Genomic DNA, 6421 nt, shown 5'->3' with positions numbered 1-6421 from the left:
TTGCTAAACATTTAGAATATGAAAAGAAAAGATCCTAAAAGGCAATCAAAGAAATTCATCCATTCCTCCAAATTTCTCAAGCCATATACACTTAGTCCCAATCTCTCAAAATTTTGTCAAATCATTGGAGCATTTGAACTCTTATTCCAAGAATAACCTATTAAAAGAGCTTAAGATACTGTGCTAACAAGTAAGCATCACTAGGGATAGGAGGCCGCTTTTGGTAACCCATATTATTCCTTGACACCTATTACAATAATTATCCATTGCTAGCCAATTTGAGCCTCTAAAAAGTTAGCCTGTTTTTCAATGAACCTACTAAAAACTTAAACCTTAGGTGGGAAAATTAAGTATGCATGCTTAAATCTCAAGATGAGGAAGTGTTGACCTTATGGATTCAGCACCACTTGGTAAGGTCCTCAATGAAGACAATGAGACCGGTTCAGAAGAAGGGAAAGATGAAGAGTTCATCAAGTTTAGGAAAGAGGGTTTATCAAAGAAAAGGGATAGTTCACTCCATCAACCTAGGTAGGAAGGAAATCCATCAAGGAGAGATAAGATTTTGAGAAAGCATCAAACTATGAGAAAAAAGAGAAGGCCACCAAGCTAGAAAGGACTTCAACCAAAAAAATAGAGAGAGAGAGAGAGAGAGAAGTGAATGTAAGAATTTTCATCAAGTTGTGAGAAAATACTGATTCATCAAAAGACACGAGAGACATGAGGAAAAGAAAAAGTAAGATACATTTCATAAAATAAAAAAATAAAAGTAAAAAAGTGTGTTCAATTAAGTCTAGAAAAATGAAAGTACATTAGAAATGATAAGAGGGTATCAAATGAAAATTTATCCAAGAATGAAGAAAGTTTGTCAAATTGAAAGAACCGAAAAAAAGAATTGCAATTGAGTGAAAGCCAATAAATTTCAAAAAAAAAAAAAAAAAAAAAAAAAAAAAAAAAAAAAAAAAACTAGGCTGAAAACTTGAAAGGGCGGTCTATGAAAAAATTAGAGCCAAAAAAAAAACTAGCTAGACTGAAAACCTGAATGGGCAGTCTAGGTAAAAATTAGATCCAAAAAAAAGAGGGAGCCTGCTAGGTTGAAAACCCAAAAGGGTAGTCTAGGCAAAAACAAAACCCAAAAAACCAAAAATGAGAGTGAGTGGGTGATCCGAACACAAGATAGGATGCTAAGAAGACCAAAAAGATGAAGTTGTCAAGCTAAAAAAATCAAGACCAAATGAAAGGAGTCAATGAAGACCAATGAGAAGATGATGAACATGACAAGGATTTTAGCACAAGAGTCAATGATGGAAGATGTGGAAAAAAAATTCCAATGCTTCAATTTAAAGTATTGCATACTTGGGGAAATATCATAAGGGTTTTGATCCTTTTATATCCTTCCTTTCAATACCTCGACAAAAATAGTATCTATTGAGATTTAAGAACGAAGCTCGACAGAAGCTAAATCTGTCGAGATCTACAAAATCATAATTTCCAAATCTGATTTTCGGCCCTAGCTGACATATATGTGTAGGGTTTCTTTTCTCACAACCCTAGACATATATAAGGCTTATTTTAAAGGCCATTATACATAGAGAACACATGCAGAAAAGTGACCTAATATTTTGTTCTCTCTACAAGAAGTTACTTCGTCTTTGCGCCTTAGGGTTTTGTAACCAAGTGCTTCTTGATCTTCATTGCTGATGAAGTGAAGAACTTTGTAGCCAACAACATCTTTTTCAAGTTGCTAGAGTTAGTCACGTATTGGAATCCGTGTATCATTGGTGGCATTCATACTGAAGCGGCAGAAGGTTTCTGCTGTAAATTCATCTACTAGGATTGTAGAGTCTAGAGGCAAAGGTTTTGTACTAGATCTAAAACTTCTCTTTACTATAGTGAATTGCTTTTCTAGAAGGTTTCCCCCTAGGTTTTTTACTGTGAAACTAGTTTGTTTCATTGGTTTTCCTTGGTTATCATATCTTGTCTTATTTACTATTTTGTTGTGCATGATATTGACAAGATATTGATGTTTGTTTGTTTTACAAGGTTTATTCATAATAAATCTAATTAACAACTTAGGTTTAAAACTTGTTTATTCTATCAATCGGGGTCTAAATTTCCCAACACTCTATGAGAGAGGTATGTAGGAAGCCTTTCTAAAGGCCCGGTCACAATCACTCAAAAAGAAAAGAAAAAAACATTTTTTTTCAAAGGCTTAAAATCAAGAAATTTCTTTGTGTGAATTTAGGCTAGGAGCATTTGTTTTGCATTAAGCATATCATCAATTTTCTATGCAAGCATGTCTAAACTAGGGGCATTGGCCTAAAACATTTTTATAATAACTAATTACTACCAAGCTCATGGAAAGAATCTTTCGTAGGAGGTTGACATGGATCTTTCATCTAATCAACATTCACCATCAATCTTCAATTTAGATGCTACCATATGTCCTAGAAAAAAGGCTGAAAATGCGACAACTAAACAAGGTTCAAGAGTGCCAATCATCACTTATATAGTGTCAATCGACACTCCAATAGTGCCGATTGGCCCATCATTCCAGTAGTCCTTGTTTTGCCCAATGTTGTGATTTTGATGCAATTTTGCTCAAATTGTGCTCCATTGAAGGTTCATTTACAATAAGATTTTTCAAAATTCACATTGATTGTTGAACTAAGGGCATTCGGCCATGCCTCATTTATTTTCAAAAAAAAAAAAAAAAAAAAAAAAAAGATCATCATCATCATCTTTTCAAAAAAGAAAAATCAAGATTTCCAAAAATCATGCATCCATTTATAAACTAGGGGCATTCGACCATGCCTCATCCATTTCGAAAAAAAGAAATCACATTTTCCTCCAATATCAAGGTTTTCAAAAGTCATGCATCAATTTGTAAACTAGGGGCATTCGGCCATGCCTCATTCATTTTCCCCCCAAAAAAAAAAATCAAGATTTCCAAAAAACATGCATCCATTTCGAAACTAGGGGCATTCGGCCATGCCACATCCATTTAAAAAAAAAAAAAAAAAAATCACCTTTTCCTCAGAAGTCAAGGTTTTCAAAATCATGCTTCTATTTGTCTACTAGGGGCATTCAGCTATGCCTCATTTAGGGAAGATCACCCATGTCAAAACCTGTCTGGTAAATACAAACCTTTGCACCACAAAGCTTCATCAGGTAAACTCTAAACTTTTCTGAATCAAGCTCTTACAAGAATAAGTCCATACATATCAAAGTCATCAAATTCAAATATCAAAAAGTGGTAGTTCATGAGTTATACAAATTAACTGACTAGAAATCAACTCTTGTTTTTCTTGTAGAAAATTAAAAGAGGAAAAATCTCCTAAACTTCAATTTTCAAAGGACAAATCTCCTAACAAACTTTTCAAAAGGATAAATCTCCTAAAACATTTTTCAAAAAAGGAAAGATCTCCTAAAATTAAATTTTCAAAAGGACAAATCTCCTAACAAATTTTTAAAGAATAAATCTCCTAAATTTTTAAAAGGATAAATCTCCAAAACAAAATTTTTAAAGGAAAAATCTCCTAAAAATATCTTCAAATTACAAATCTCCATGAATACATCTTCATAAAAGGAAAAATCTCCTGAATAAATATTCAATGGACAAATCTCCATGAACACATCTTCATAAAAGGAAAAATCTCCTAAACAAATTTTCATCTCTTGAACAAATCTTCAAAGGAAAAATCTCCTAAAAACAAAATTTCAAAAGGATAAATCTCCTAAAACATTTTTTTTTTTCAAAAAGGAAAAATATCCTAAACTCAAATTTTCAAAAAAGGATAGATCTCCTAAAAAAAAATTCAAAGGATAAATCTCCTTAATTTTCAAAAAAAAAAAAAAAAAAAAAAAAAAGAAGATAAATCTCCTAAAACATTTTTTTTGAAAAAGGAAAAATCTCCTGAACAAATCTTCAAAGGACAAATCTCCATGAAAAAATCTTCAAGGGATAAATCTCCTATTCAAATTTTCAAAGGAAAAATCTTTACGAACAAATCTTTAAGGGATAAATCTCCTATTCAAATCTTCAAATGACAAATCTCCATGAACACATCTTCGTAAAAGGAAAAATCTCCTAAACAAATCTTCAAAAGGAAAAATCTCCCGAACAAATCTTCAAAAGGAAAAATCTCCTAAACAAATCCTCAAAGGACAAATCTCCATGAACACATTTTCATAAAAGGAAAAATCTCCTAAACAAATCTTCAAAGGATAAATCTCCATAAACAAATTTTCAAAAAAAAAAGGGATAAATCTCCTTAACACAAATCTTCAAAAGGATAAATATATTAGATTGAGATAGAGAAGCCTCTCAATCACCCTAGGTTCTAACCAAGATAGAGAAGCCTCTTGGTTGCCTTCCATTCAGATCAAGATAGAGAAGCCTCATAGTCGCTCCTAGATTCAGATTGAGATAGAGTACCCTCTCAATCACCCTAGATTCAGACTGAGATAGAGAAGCCTCTCAGTCACCTCAGATTTCAAGATTTAATTCAGGTCTATCAATTATCAAGTAGATCAAGTATTCACAGTTCTAATTTTTCAAAACAAAACACTAGTTCTATGTCCCAAGGTTTTAGGTTCCAAGGCAAGGTGATCTTTGAAAAGTCAACCTTGATTAAATCATGGCTGCTAAAATTAGTGTCTTTGTTTTACATTGACATTCACTTTGCAAGCTCTATCAATGAGAGGCATTTTGTAGACACTCGATTTTGCACCCATAACTTAATCTTGGAAGATGGCTAGAATGACCATTTATATACCCAAAATTAGAGTTGTATTACATGCATTAATTCATTCATTGCATATCATAAAAATGATCTTGAGATTCTAACAGTCTTAACGGTATGCCCGATTCCTAAATCAGATTGTTGGATTGAAAGATATCACATAATCAAGTTTTCACGATCTGCATGTATTTTTTTTGGATGGAAACGACCACACATGATTAATTTAAATTAATTCTGATTGGTTAAACAATTAAAATTGATTAAACAATTTTGTGATTGGTTGTTGGTTAGTATCAAAAATAGGCCTGCTTGCATGGGAATAAAGTGGATAATCAGATATCAAAGAAGTAGTGGGTAAAGTCTTTTTAGAATATTTGTCAATCATATAATTATCACTTTAAAGACCTGAATATCAAGAAAAACTGATTAATTTTTAGAATATGAATTAAAAAAGCAACTAGGTGCAATTTCTGGCTCAAAAATCCTAAAAAAAAGGAGTCCAAATCGAACCAAAACTCCCCAAGAGGGCCTATCGGCACTCTTGAAGTGCCGATCGGCACATGGCCTTTCGGCACTCTCGAAGTGCCGATCGGTACTTGCCATGTGCCGATCGGCATTTCCCAAGTGCCGATTGGCCCAAATGCTTGGCCTAGCCCGTGAACCTCCTGACTAAGATAAAGCTCATCTTTTTCGGATTTTTAGAGATAAGGACACGTTCCAATTTGTATCGATCTCATTTAGCTTATTTTTTAAGCATCCCAACCTCTATAAATAGAGGAAAAAGATCAGAATATAGGGCTCCTCTTTTCTGACTTCTCTGCTCCCCTTACGTTAAAGACGTTTTGGAAGCTTTGGCTTTAAGAACTTCTTTTTTGTAAGTATTTTAGGCCTCAAAGAAGTGAAAATCTCTTTGATTTCTAAATTATTCTTCTATTGAAGGGCACGCCCATGCAAGAGGTACTTAGTTTTATTCTTATGCCTATTTTTCTTCTCTCTTAATTGACATGTTGAGTTGTTCGTCGCATGATTGTTATTGATAGGTGTTTGATTTTATGTATCTTGTTCATAATTCATGTTTATGTGTTTAGTTAGAACTTTCTTTGACATGTTCATGATTTAATCATTCTTTAATTTCAAAATCTGCAGTTGATCATTAAAATCTTCTTTTCTTTTCTTTTCTTTTTTTTTTTCCTAAAAATCAACCAAAAAACAGATCTGTATTTTCATTAAATACAGATCTGAATTTTTTTGTGGTCACAAAGCAGATTTGTATTTTCATCAAATATAGATCTGAATTTTTTTCTAGTCACAAAATAGATCTGTATTTTCATTAAATACAAATCTGAATTTTTTCTGATCACAAAACAGATTTTTATTTTCATTAAATACAAATCTGAAATTTTTTTGAAAAAATTTTCTTATTAAATAAAACTGCAGATTTGAATTTTAAAGAATGAATTAATAGTTAGGTTTTTTTTTTTTTAATATGATTCCATGAATATGTGATGCATGCATAATAGATTTGAATAATGAATATGAATCCTCTTTTAAAAATCTCATTTTTTTTTACTTTACCAAAACAGATTTGATTTTCATCAATCAAATCTCTTTTCTTTTTCTTTTTTTCAACTTTACAAAAATAGGTCTAATTTTTTTTAACAAAATCCTTTTTTTTTACC

The sequence above is a fragment of the Quercus lobata genome, unplaced genomic scaffold (genome assembly GCF_001633185.2).
Source record: "Quercus lobata isolate SW786 unplaced genomic scaffold, ValleyOak3.0 Primary Assembly Scq3eQI_1902, whole genome shotgun sequence".
NCBI classification, from domain to species: Eukaryota; Viridiplantae; Streptophyta; class Magnoliopsida; order Fagales; family Fagaceae; genus Quercus; species Quercus lobata.
This window is presented reverse-complemented; position numbering follows the sequence as displayed.